This window comes from Mustela nigripes, chromosome 2 (genome assembly GCF_022355385.1).
Source record: "Mustela nigripes isolate SB6536 chromosome 2, MUSNIG.SB6536, whole genome shotgun sequence".
NCBI lineage: Eukaryota > Metazoa > Chordata > Mammalia > Carnivora > Mustelidae > Mustela > Mustela nigripes.
The window spans coordinates 130,278,123-130,291,819 of record NC_081558.1 but is presented as its reverse complement, the minus strand read 5'-3'; positions in this window follow the sequence as shown (position 1 = coordinate 130,291,819).

Here is a 13,697-nt window from a genome sequence, read left to right as displayed (position 1 = left end):
TGGATACAAGTCATTATATATTTGTTCATGTCACATATTTTCCATTCTTCTGCAAAAAGAATTGGATGAATCTCCTAACCAATCTCCAAAGGAAAAAAAATAAAATTAAAACACTATAAGAATAAACTATTATATTTATATTTTTGCATACTACCAACTTCCAAAAAAGTCTTTGCAATGGCTTATAATAATATCATAAAGCAAAAGTCAAATAATAAATGAAGACATAATTTTAACATGTAGACACCACTTAGTAGAAAACAGCACCAATCTTACAAGTAGTCAATGGAGGAACTTTTTAGATAATAATGTTTTATCTCTAAAAACTAGATTTATTTTTTTGGAAATCCACCAGCTTGCTAACATCTCTTAAGTCTGAGACAACTTTATCACTGGAATTCAAAGAGATTCTTAATAAGATATTGAGCAATGTCCTCAGTGTTCTTTTTTCTAATTACTTCTAGGTACATATAGAAGTCAACTGCTACTTCAAGTTAATGCCTATACTCAAATCTGGTTTAATTGTTCCATTCTGAATGTGCCATCTCAGTTTTAGATTAAGATTGAAAAAAATAATTAAAATAGTTAACTATTCATCCTCTTTATTTTAACTTGACAATTCTTTCTCTCTCTCTCTCTTTTTGTAGTGGTTGTGAGCTTTGTATTAATTCATTTTATATTTCAAAGGCCAGGAAACTTTATACAGGAGTTCTCTTTTTTTTAAGTAATTAAAACAGATGAGATTAAAATAGGTAATACATGATGGTTAAATAATGTAAAAGTGACTTCTAGCTCAACATGGTGGGCTGAACACATGAACTTACTTCCCCAAATTCTATTTACATAAATTGTACCAGAAGAAAACATAAAATCCGTTAAAAAAGATCATTGAGGATATAGAGGAACAGTCATCAGAAAAAGCATGAGCATTTGCTGAATTCCTGGTTCCATCTACCAGCTGTATTATTGAATATAGAGCATAAGAAATCACAGCCCAATTCTTCACAATAAAATATGAATTACAGGTAAACCTTGTCAGGTGTGGAGAGGAGTTGCAGGAAAATGAATCAGGAATTAAAAGATAATCAACACATATAGCTGGTCTTTGTATTTGCTTCAACTTGGTGCCGTCTTACCATGATGAAGCCACTCACAGGAGAAAGTAAAATTTCTTAGGGACATCTAAGCTTCCATGTGTACTTAGGTGCTTGAAAGGAAACTGAATAAAGAATTTGGATAATGCAAACCATCAAAAAATCATGGGGCATGAGGCAAAGACGTAGTGGTTAGGGAGAGAGAGAAAAGATAGGGTCTACTAGAGAGTTCTTCTCAGAAAGAAATAGCATGACAATGCAGCAACCCCAGGGGTAAATAAAACTGAGAAGCCAACAATTTTATTGCAGTGTTAAACCTATTTGAAAAAGGAAATTATAAACCTAAGGGCAAATTTATTCTATGTATATTATTCAATCCAATTTTTACAATGATTGGAAAATCATTTAAGTTGTACTGCAAAAAAAAAAACAACAGTTTGCAAAGAATTAAGATGAGCCATGGAAGACCATGGCCTGACCAGGTAGACTGCGCAAATAGACTTCATGGTGTGACAACACACCCCCTCTCATGCCCAAAGAGATAAAAGGAAGTAAAACTAGTTTCTCTGGGTCCCTATGACTGGGAGAGCCCTCAACTGTCACAGTTTGCTCCACCATACTTGATGGCAAGATGCTACACAGCTGACAGAACTGTGTGTGATCTCAAGAACATACACTTGGAATTTTAAGGAAGTTGTATTCTATTACTGTCTGGTTTAATTTTCCTACCCTCACCCCTTAAACTAGCAGAGGCTTAGAGCAAAAAAGCTAGAGACTGTCATAATAAACTTAATTGCATCAATTTTGACTTCTTTGTGAGTGTAAACGTATTTCTGAGTTTCCCAAGCCAGTAGCCTTAAAAGTACTTTATTCTTTTTTTTTTTTTTTTTTCCCCCCAGAAGGACTTTTAAGATGTCTCTTTTAGCCATGAATCTTCAATTCAGAGCAAATTACTTCAACTCTACTCTTAATTTTTTTTTTCTCCCCTGTGTCTCTTTCATTTAGTGGTTACTTTATACTCACATCAATTACCTAGTTCAGACTCTTTTTTCTGTTCAAACCAGAGCCCATTTAGTTTTCCTGACCCTTGTTCTTAAACTTGAAAGCATCTTAAAACACAGTTTTCTTTTTTTATCACTTTAATTCACTCTTCATAGAACATAAAATTTCAACTTTCAGCCAATCAAAATGATCAAAATTGTTCTTGCCTTCAGCTTATGCCCCAGCCAAGCCTTCACACTTCATGATTTTTGCGTTTTTTATGTGAGTATACTGAGACTGAATCATTTTTAAAGGTTGGTCTCAGGGCATAGGGTGGCTAAATGCTAGATATGTTTTGTAGATGAGAGTTGCTTTTATTTGCACCAATACTTTCAACAGAAGGGCCTATAGTTCCCCACTCCTGTTCAACAATCACAAAATTTATTTTGGACAAATATTTTGATCTGAGAGCCTATGAACCCATGAAGGAGTTTTACATTGCCTATAGATATCTTGAAAGAACATGCAATTTTTTGGCAACTATATTTCAGTGGATGTGTTTACTCTGGAGCAAAAGTCCAAAAATTCCATCGGAAGATTAGAAAATTCAGAGCTATATAAAACAGGCCTATTATCCAAATTGTATCTTGGGGGCACCTGGGTGGCACAGTCAGTTAAACATCTTGCTCTTAGTTTTAGCTCAGGTTATTATCTCAGGGTCATGAGATCAAGCACACTGTCAGACTCTGCACTCAGCATGGAGTCTGCTTGAGTCTCCCTCTCCCTCTCCCCCAACTAATGCCCTCTCTCTCTCTCTTTCTCTCAAATAAATTTAAAAAATGATAAATAAATAAATAAATAAATAATCTTTTTAAAAAACAAACAAAAAGTGAAATTATATCTTAGATGTGAATTTCAAGTGTCTTAATCCTTTTATTTCTCATACCTTGAAACAAAATAAAACTGTTGAAAAAATAACAAATTATTAGAAAGGAATTGGGTAAAATAATAAGAAAAAATAAATATTTTGTGATTGCAAAATAGTATTTATTTATTTTTAAAGATTTTATTTATTTATGTGACAGTCATAGATCACAAGTAGGCAGAGAGGCATGCAGAGAGAGAGGAGGAAGTAGGCTCCCCGTTGTGCAGACAGCCCAATGTGGGGCTCCATTCCAGGATTCTGGGATCCTAACCTGCGCCAAAAGCAGAGGCTTTAACCCACTGAGCCACCCAGGCACCCCTCAAAATAGTATTTAAATTAACTTAATCAGTATTTCATAATGTGCACACATTGTGTAAATTGTAAAGAAAGAAAAAATTCAAGAAAACATTTACTCTATAGAATAATTTTCCACTAACTTTGAGTTGAATATTTACATTTCATCTTTAGGAATACAATGTTTAATCTTCAAAAATCTAATAAATTTAGATAACTTTAATAAATATGCTTGAGGGGCACCTGGGTGGCTCAGTGGGTTAAGCCGCTGCCTTCGGCTCAGGTCATGATCTCAGGGTCCTGGGATCGAGTCCCGCATCGGGCTCTCTGCTTGGCAGGGAGCCTGCTTCCTCCTCTCTCTCTCTCTGCCTGCCTCTCCATCTACTTATGATTTCTCTCTGTCAAATAAATAAATAAAATCTTTAAAAAAATAAATAAATAAATATGCTTGATACATAGAAATAGGTGTTCAAATACTTTTAACACTGTGCTTATATATTCTCATAAAACAAAACAGAATCTTCATGCCTGATATTTTGCCTCATGCCTCTCTTTCTGTCAATGTCTTGTTTTCATTTTCCACCTTAATTGTCACTACCTCAGAAAGCTGTCTCTGGTCCTATTGTCTAAATTTAGTCACTTTTGAAAATTTCCTTTCATATTCTCTTGTTTCTCTCAAGAAGCAAAATTTCTAATTATTTTCTTATTTATTTATTGCTTATCTTCCTTATTAGATATAAGAACATGTTTCCTTGGTTACTACTATAGTCCCAAAATCTATAACAATGCGTGATATATCTTCAGTATTCAAAACACGTTTTTTCTAATGAATGATTAATGGTTTAGTTTATGGTTTACCACCTGACAGCCAAATGAATTTTCTTTGTTCTGGTGCCTCAGGGTCTGTTTTCTTTTATGAGACCTTCTCAGATCTCATCCCAAAAAGATGGGTTACTTCTTCAGTGCATGTCCACTGGTATTGATTTTTGTATTTCCTTTATACGCAGCATACTTGGCAGTCCAGTATGGGATCTTTTTGCTTGGGTTGGGATTTTTCCTGTACAGAGTATTAATACCTGCACAGAGGTTTAGTATGCTATCAGTGAATGTAGGGTCATTTGTGTTTAGGCACTCCCCTGACTTAAGTTTCTTTGTCAATCATCAAGCTCTGGTTATTTTGTGACTGCTTGTGACATTCTTTGGTTATTTTGTGAACTTGCTTTGGTTGATTAGAACGCTCTGCACATTCTTGGGATGCTCTGTGTTAGCCTCTGAGTCATAATGTGGACTGGCTTGGGATCTTGATTTTTTTCTCTAAACTGCGTGCCTTGTCACATTTGCATCTATTTCTTAATGAATTAGATTAGGAAATCCTTTATAGGATTTTAGGAAGCCAGAATTGTCAAACTCTGCTGCTTTTCTTTAGATATTCTGTCCCCAATTCAACAATTCTAATTTATTAAAACGCTTATAAATTTTACTTCCAAAATGTAGATAAACAGTGAATAATATGGCCACTGCAGTTTAAGACCTGTGACTAATGTGTTGATCTTAACTACTCCAACTGCAGCTCCTCAGCCTTGTTTCTCAACGTCTATGCTGTTTGTCACCCTGAACCACAGCATCTTTCTCACTGCCTTCTAACAGTATCAAGACCTAACTTTAAATTTTACTTCCTTTTTTTTTTTTATAGATTTTATTTATTTGACAGAGAGGGATACAGCAAGAGAGGGAACACAGCAGAGGAGTGGGAGAGTGAGAAGCAGGCTTCCCACCGAGCAGGGAGCCTGATGTGGGGCTCGATCCCAGGACCCCGGATCATGACCAGAGCTGAAGGCAGACACTTAATGACTGAGCCACCCAGGCGCTCCTAAATTTTACTTTCTTGATCTTTATGCTATCAAGTCACATAAACTCTCACATGATCTGAATATCAAACACAAAACAATGAATAGCTTGACTGATTGCTTCAAACACCATGCTCTCTCCAGCCATGAGTCACTCACTCATTCCCCTCCACAATGCCTTAATTCATCCAGTTCTTATCTATTTTCTGAATATTAGTTACTTACAAGAAAAATCCCACTGAATTTTTTCTACCTCAACTATCCTAGCAAAATAAACAGCTGCTTGCCTTACATGCATGAGATTTTTTTTTAAGATTTTATTTATTTATTTGACAGAGACAGAAAGAAAGAGCACAAGCAGGAGGAGCTGCAAATGTTTCACTGACTGAGCTATCCCCCTCCTCATATGCATGAGTCCTATAACCACCTATATATACTTTCAGATTTAAGAGTTATGGTTTCATGCTATTTTGAACTTTACACAGAATTTATAGTATACAATTGCATAGTTTCTTGCATTTTCCCCACAAACAACTTTCCATGTATTATCAAAAATATATCACTTCATTTACTGGTAAGAACACTACTACATGATTGCTGTTATACAACACAGGCAAAAAAAAAAAAGCGTTTTCTTTTGATTAATTTGTGAGGGGTAAGGGGGCTGGGATGGAGTGAGAAGACTCTCAAAGTTGTGGGCAAATATTTTGTTAATCAGCGATTTATCCAAACTGTACTTCAAGTTATCCAATTGACTGAGTTTATTTACAAGTTCTGTACTGTTATCAAAAGTGCAAATTCAACACATAAATAACAAATATGAATACTGGTTATATCGTTTACAACCCCAAGTGTCCTACTGTTCAACTGATAATTTAGAAGAAAACATATTTAGATGGAATGTCTAACATGATTATTCCATTAAATATTATTTCTATATTTATTATAATAGTTTCACCATATTTTAGTTATATTATCCATATTCCACTCTCATTAAATATATGTGTATATATATTTTGTATTATGAAGGTTAATTGACATATAATAACAAATCATCAAACTAGAGTACTTCGAAATTATTCTCATCTCAGGTTTATTATGAGCTTTATAAAAGTTTTCCTTATCAGGCATTTACTAAACTAAATAAATATGCATTTTCAATAGTATGGATTCTCGACAACTGCTTCCCATATGAATGTCTAGAAATTAAGTGACTACTACTACATCTGGTGGTTTACTTTATCCCTTCCCTTGTGAAAACAGTTCATGTCCCAATAAGTTGATGCACTGTTAATTCCAACAATCAATGAAGATCTGTTCCAGCCATCTGTGATGTTGTAATAAGAATTCATTCATGCAGGCAATGCCCACTGAGTTGTAATAATCTGATAGGTTGTCTGAACCTGGCTATAGCTACAACACCTAAGGTGCCAGATTTGGGCATTGTGTCATCAACCGTACAGCTTTTCCATATGGGAAGTGTCTGTGTATATTAAACAACTAGTCATTCTATCATATTGCAAAACAAGCAAGTGTTTGATACAAATAATATTTAAATCAAGTGGCCCCAGTCTATATATTTTAATGGGGAAACACCTAGAAAATTTATCCTAGATAATATCACAAAGGGTAATTTCTAAGAAAGATAAGACATGGCATGAAGCTCATTTTAGATAAAACTTGCCTTTAAAAAAAAAAAAAAGTTTGAGACCTATAGTCATGTATATACTAAATGCTACCATAGGGAATGAGTCGTTTTGTAGTAACTCTCTCTTCTGTTATCCTGAAGAGCAGGAATTTAATGTTATATCTATGCTTTCTTCTAAGGAAAAAAATTTATTATATCACATGAAGATTTGTGAAAACTTTCAAATTTATCTTACTGTTAAAATACAGGGAACTAAATCACAGAACACAGACATATGCAAAATGTGGGCCTTGTGGGAACACTGAGGTTATTCTGAGCAACTCCAGTTTGGAGTATTGATTAGACCAAACTCATGATCCATTCACCCTTTTTTTATCTCTAAGAGATGGCAGCTACTCTATCTATTTGAAGAATTCATGAAAGACATTAAAGTTGGATAGAATACTGAAATTCCTTAACTTATTTAACATATATTATAACATCGATATTCATGAGTCAGTCAAAATATTTCAAGCAGGTGAATTAGTATATTCAGAAGCAAGTGTACAGATCAATTAGACCTCAAGGAGAACAGAGTCTTACAGGAAGAGAAAGGCAAAACATAGAAGGAAAACAGATCAAACTGTGGATTAATTTGTATTTCTTTATGCACAGTACTGAAGGTAGTTGAATGTCTTGTGCCATGGGAAGCTCTTCTGGTTTCCCCAGAAGTCAGACCCCCATTTTAGTAAAGTAATTATAATTAGAAAATAATTTTCTTGTAATGTAAACATTAATTAGTTTAGAGTTCATGTGTGATTTAATTAGGTCCATTCAAGGGAAAGTTTGAGTAGGAAATTCAAAAGTGATTGCACCACATGGAAAAGTGTCAATTAGGAGGAAAATTATTATATGTATAAGGAGTTAGCTAGATCTTTAGGTTATGGACATTGGGGAAAGTATGCACTATGGTGAGTGCTGTGAAGTGTGTAAACCTGGTAATTCACAGACCTATACCCCTGGGGATAATAATGCATTATATATTAATAACATATTTTTTAAGTTAACTAGATCTAGTTAATCTACAGTTAATTAGATTCTACTTAACCGGAATGCAAATTGAAGGGAATTTGATTCACGGATTTCTTGTGTGTTCCACTGTCTTTGGTAAAAGTCAAAAGTCACACCATTATTTTGCCTGGCCAGTCCAGTATTATTGCTTCAAAAAGATAGGTACACAGCTTTAAAGAGGGATTCCAGTAGACCCTATTTCTAATCAGACATCATCGACATTGCCAGGGAAAAATAAATATATTCAGAAAATCATTCCAATTTTCTGAAGGAATCTAATCAGAAAAAAATCCCTACTTTATTCTCTGAGAAGCTTAACAAAATCCTTTTGTAATTGATAAAGACAATGGTGGTCAATCACCCTAACCTAAGCAAGCCATTGTGTTTCCCTGACAATAAAGATTTAAAAAGTATAATGAAATGAGCAAATGGAAATATAAAACCAGTTTGTTTTTTTCTTTTTTTTTTTATAAATGTAGCATATGGACTTGTTGAGAACTGATAAACTAGAAACTAGATATAGCTTGTCATATGTAAGTACTCCTGATACCCTGCCATCTCATCTTTTCCCCACTGTGTGTGTATGTTTTCCTGAATTTGAGTAATGTATACACTGTAGAGCATCTGTTTTGAAAGTCACAGTATTCTTTAGTATATTAAGTGTTCTCTGCTTTTCTACAACAAATTAACTTATTTAACTTTGTTTTAGCTGATATTTTCTTAACATATTTGAGCAAATGGGGAGCCTGGGTGGCTCAATCAGTTAAGCATCTGCCTTCAGCTCAGGTGATGATCAGAGGATCAGCCCCAATCCCTGAGAGGTTCTCTGCTCAGTGGGGAGTCTGCTTCTCCCTATACCCCCTACTTGTTTGTTCTCTCTCTCTCTCTCAAATAAATAAATAGAATCCTTAAAGAAAAACAAAAACAAAAACAAAACAAGACAAAACAAAAAACCAAAAACCATACTTGAGCATATTTAAAACAACAACAACAACAACTTAACCCTGACCGAAAATAGTGTTTCACAGATCACCATTCGGCAAAATGTGGCTGTAAATTCTTGATGTATGATATAGTTTGCTCATATTCTTTTTTAAACTGAATAGAGGATAGATCAAATTTGGTAGAATATTGATCATTATAAACTGTGTGGAAGCTTACATGGAATGTTTACTGCAGTAACTGCTGGGAATTGAGGTGATACTGAGAGGATTTGTTTATCACAAGAAGCATCTCTTTCCAAGAGTGTCTAAGACTACTTAAGCCAATTGGCAAAATGTAGATTGCAATATTTTTACAAGAAAATCTTGACATTTACTATGTTAATTAGCAAGATTTCCTCTGTAGTTTGGTAGCTTGAAAAGCTTAAAGTAACATCTCTCAAGTTAGGTTGTCTGATTACACACTGTCTTAAGGGATAAAAGTAACCCATTGGAGCAAATGAACTCATATGGATTATAACCTACCCTAACCTAAGACACACACAATATGCACACACGCACATACACACACAATATAGCAGTGCCAAACTAAAATATTTTTCCCAAAATTACAATCATAATAAATCTTATTTGGCCATGATAGTCAGTCGAATAACCTCTCCAGGGAAATCAGATTGAGTGGAATCTTGCTGTCCACCACCACATAGCTTTCTGTCTAGACGGTACACAATTATATATTGGCTGCCTTTTAGTCTGGAGTCTATCCCTGTGAACAAGATAATGGAGATACAGCACAAACATGATAATGTAAGTGTAAACAAACTCTAATTGTCACTTCCTTATTTAGTCTCAGAAATTTCCATTAGAAGAGGGCTTTGTATGTGACTGCAATTCTAAAATTATCCAGAAAAGAATAATGTAGAATAATAAATTTTTTGGCAGGTCTACTGCAATAATTGAGGGAAATGTGTTCATTGGTGTATGTGATCTATACATTTTGATCTGATTTTTGAAAAGAAGAGAGGTCAGTCCTCACATGTATAATTCTTTTATTTAGATATAATAAATACAAACTTTTGGGGAATGTTTTAAAAATTATACTATTAAATTGAAAATAAATTCTGTCACTATTTAATTGTAAGTCTAAACATTGTGTTTAAAAATTGTGGTTAACATTGTTTGAAGCTATTTGAATACATCTTTATCGAGTGCTGAAGAAAATTGTCACTTAATTGAAATATAATGAATCTAATTTTCAAATTCTTTTTCCTCTCTCAGGTTCTACTTAAATTCATTCATCAAGAGTAAACAATTCTTAAAACGATATAACTGTTGGAAATAAAATGATTACCGTTTTGAATAGGAAATGAGCTATTCTTCATTTTTCTTTGCCTTATGCACAGAATTAATCTGAAGAAATGAATCAAGTACATAAGGAAATTCTGAATATACTTAAAATTCATACTCTCTTTGTCTTTAATAATTCATGGGAAAGCAAGTTGACACAAAGTATTTGCTTTAATTTGATTTCATGCAAATAATAAAATCATGAGAAGATTGGCTTATTTCAGGACCTATGAAATAAAACAATCAAAGATCAATTATTATTTGGGGTATTGGCTTCCCCATTTTCTTATTACTCACTGTGCCCAACACATAGTAGCCACCTGATAATTGTTTGCTAAAAGATTAGAATCCAATTACTCTCTGCCACTGTGAGCCCTTATTTTGAATTGCTGGTATCTGTTTTAAATTGCTACCAGTACCACCAAGTGTGCTTTTCAATTTTACACAGAAAATAAACCAAGTCTAATTTAAAAAGTTGTTTAGCAGGAAAAAACTCACTAGATACATTTTGCTACTCAATATTTATCCATGATTCTAGCTAAATATAATAAACATTGCAGGCTCTTGGTTGTACTATCCTTTTCAGTTTGAATGGAAAATTCAGTAAAAATCAAATTGTCACAGTTTGTTGAAAGAAGGAAAGTTTTAAGTAAGTCATAAATCAGAAATAAAACAGAGCCATTATGTTAGTACTGTGTTCTGAAAGAAAACTATGAAGTATATAACACGTGCAAAATAGAATAACAGAAATAAATCTTATCACATGAATGAAATTGAAATGACTTAGAAAAGTTAATCAATTTTATTGATTTTTATGAGTAAACGTAAATTATTTTCATTCATCCTCTCACTGGGAAACCAAACCTCTGAAGGTGGGGAAAAAAGTAACAGAAATTTAACATAGAACATGATACATTTTATTTGAAAACCATGTGTTTTTAGGGATATGAATAGTGATTGGGGAAAATACATAACTTTATAAAACTTTGGTTACATATAATCAGTACATTTTTTAAAAAGGTGTATCATTAAAACCTGTCAATTATAACAACAATGCCTGGAGAAAGTCGTTTTATTAAATTGATGTTGAAAATTGGTATGAATGAAAACCAATTAAGTGATGCCTGAATTACCAGAAGAGCCTAAGAATTAAACAGGGAATTTAGAATATCTCAATATTTAACTTGCAAATGATGAAACTCCTTAAAAGGAAAGACTTGTAATTGTTAAGCAAAGCAAACTTTATTTGTTCTAAAACTAACTTTATTGTATACACATCTTTATAACTTTCAGTCACTTTTATTATCTCTGACATTCATAACATGCTATAAACTAAGTTCATTATTGTCATTTCAATAAATGAAAAAATTGAAGGCCATGTGAAGAGCTAGAGATGGAGCCAGTGTTCAATAACAATTCTTTTGGCTCTGGATTCACAAGATAACCTCTGCATTGGAAGAGTTAATTTTATTTTTATTTGTTCATATGTTTTTCTGCTAGGCTATCTGTGACCAGAGGGTAGTATGAGATTTTGTTGCTTACACTGGTGTTGACTGACTGAACAATAATTTCAATAAAATTTACTTTAAAGATACGATATTTGTACTTTATGTAGTTATACTATTTTTCAAAACATAAACAAAAATAATATAAAATAATATTTTTCTCTAATTGCCCTTTCCATTCAGAATAAATGTCAAAACATTTACCACCTACCCCACATCATCCCTCCTTCTTTTTCTTCCCCAATTCACACTTACTTTCTCTTCATGTAACATTTCACAATGTAATATGCTCTATATTTCACTCTTTGAGATAATTATATCTCCCAAGAATGTTTGTATGTTTCATTCACTGTTATATAATCTGTGTCCAGAGCAAATTACATGCTCAATAAATACATACTGAATGAATGGATGAATCAGTCAATTAATCAGCAATGGAGAAAAAAAATGCAGATCTTTGCCTTGCACTCATGTGTTAGGTTATTGCAGTTCTGCTATATCCCATGCAGTCTTCTGTGAAAGAAGCACTCACATTTCATTGTGCTATTTTGTTTTATTTTTTTTTTATTTTTTTATAAACATATATTTTTATCCCCAGGGGTACAGGTCTGTGAATCACCAGGTTTACACACTTCACAGCACTCACCAAAGCACATACCCTCCCCAATGTCCATAATACCACCCCCTTCTCCCAACCCCCCTGCCCCCAGCAACCCTCAGTTTGTTTTGTGAGATTAAGAGTCACTTATGGTTTGTCTCCCTCCCAATCCCATCTTGTTTCATTTATTCTTCTCCTACCCACTTAAGCCCCCATGTTGCATCACCACTTCCTCATATCAGGGAGATCATATGATAGTTGTCTTTCTCTGCTTGACTTATTTCGCTAAGCATGATACGCTCTAGTTCCATCCATGTTGTCGCAAATGGCAAGATTTCATTTCTTTTCATGGCTGCATAGTATTCCATTGTGTATATATACCACATCTTCTTGCTATTTTAATTGAAATTTTTGACATAATTGCATATTCAGTGCAGTTGTAAGAAATATACAAAGAGTTTCCCTGTATATTTTACTCAATTTCCCCCGAGTAATGTTTTACAAAACCAGTATACAATATCACAACTAAAATACTGAAATTTGTTCACTCTGCTGATGTTATTCAGACTTCACCACTTTTATTTTTACTCACTTGAATGTGTGTATTTAGCTTGATGCAATTTTACCACATGCCCAATGTTCATATATTCACTACCCAAGTGAAGATTGTGAACAGTTTATCACAAGTCTCTCTCAGCATACCTACCTCCTCTCACTGACAGCTGCTAATTTGTTCTCAGTTTAATAACTTTATTTTTTCAGATATATTATGTAAATAGAATAAGGCAGTTTGTAATTTTTGGAAATTGGATATTTTCGTTCAGTATAATTACTTGGAGTTTCATTCAAGTTTATACATGGATCAGAAGCTAGTTCCTTTTTATGGATATATATGATATTCCATGGTATGTATGAACCACAGTTTGTTTAACCATTCACCTTTTGAAGGCCATATCAGTTGTTTCTAACTTTTGGCTATTATGACTAAAACTGTTATGAACATCTGTGTACAGATTTTTGTTTGAACACGAGTTTTCATTTTTCTGGGATAAATCCTCAGGAATATAAATATTAAGTCATCTGGTAGTTGCAAGCTTACTTTTATCAGAACCTGTCAAAAGATTTTTCTATAGTGATCAAATTATGTTGGTTTCCCACCAACTATGAGTAAGTGATCCCATCTATTCTCATCTTTTTTTGTTTTAAATCAATTTATTTACATTCCACCTTGATTTAAAAAGAACTTTAGTTGACTTACAAAGATACATAACATAAATTTGAAACTATGAGAGGGAAATGAAGTCAAGGGAGCCAGAGAAAGGAAGGGCGGAGCTTCCGCAACTATGGAATCAAACGCCTAATCTGAAGCCCTGTATACTGGCTACATGGGAGCCACAGGTTTAATCCTCAGCTCTCTAACAGCCAACATAGAGAAGGAAATAATCCCAAAATGCACAGAAGAGAAGA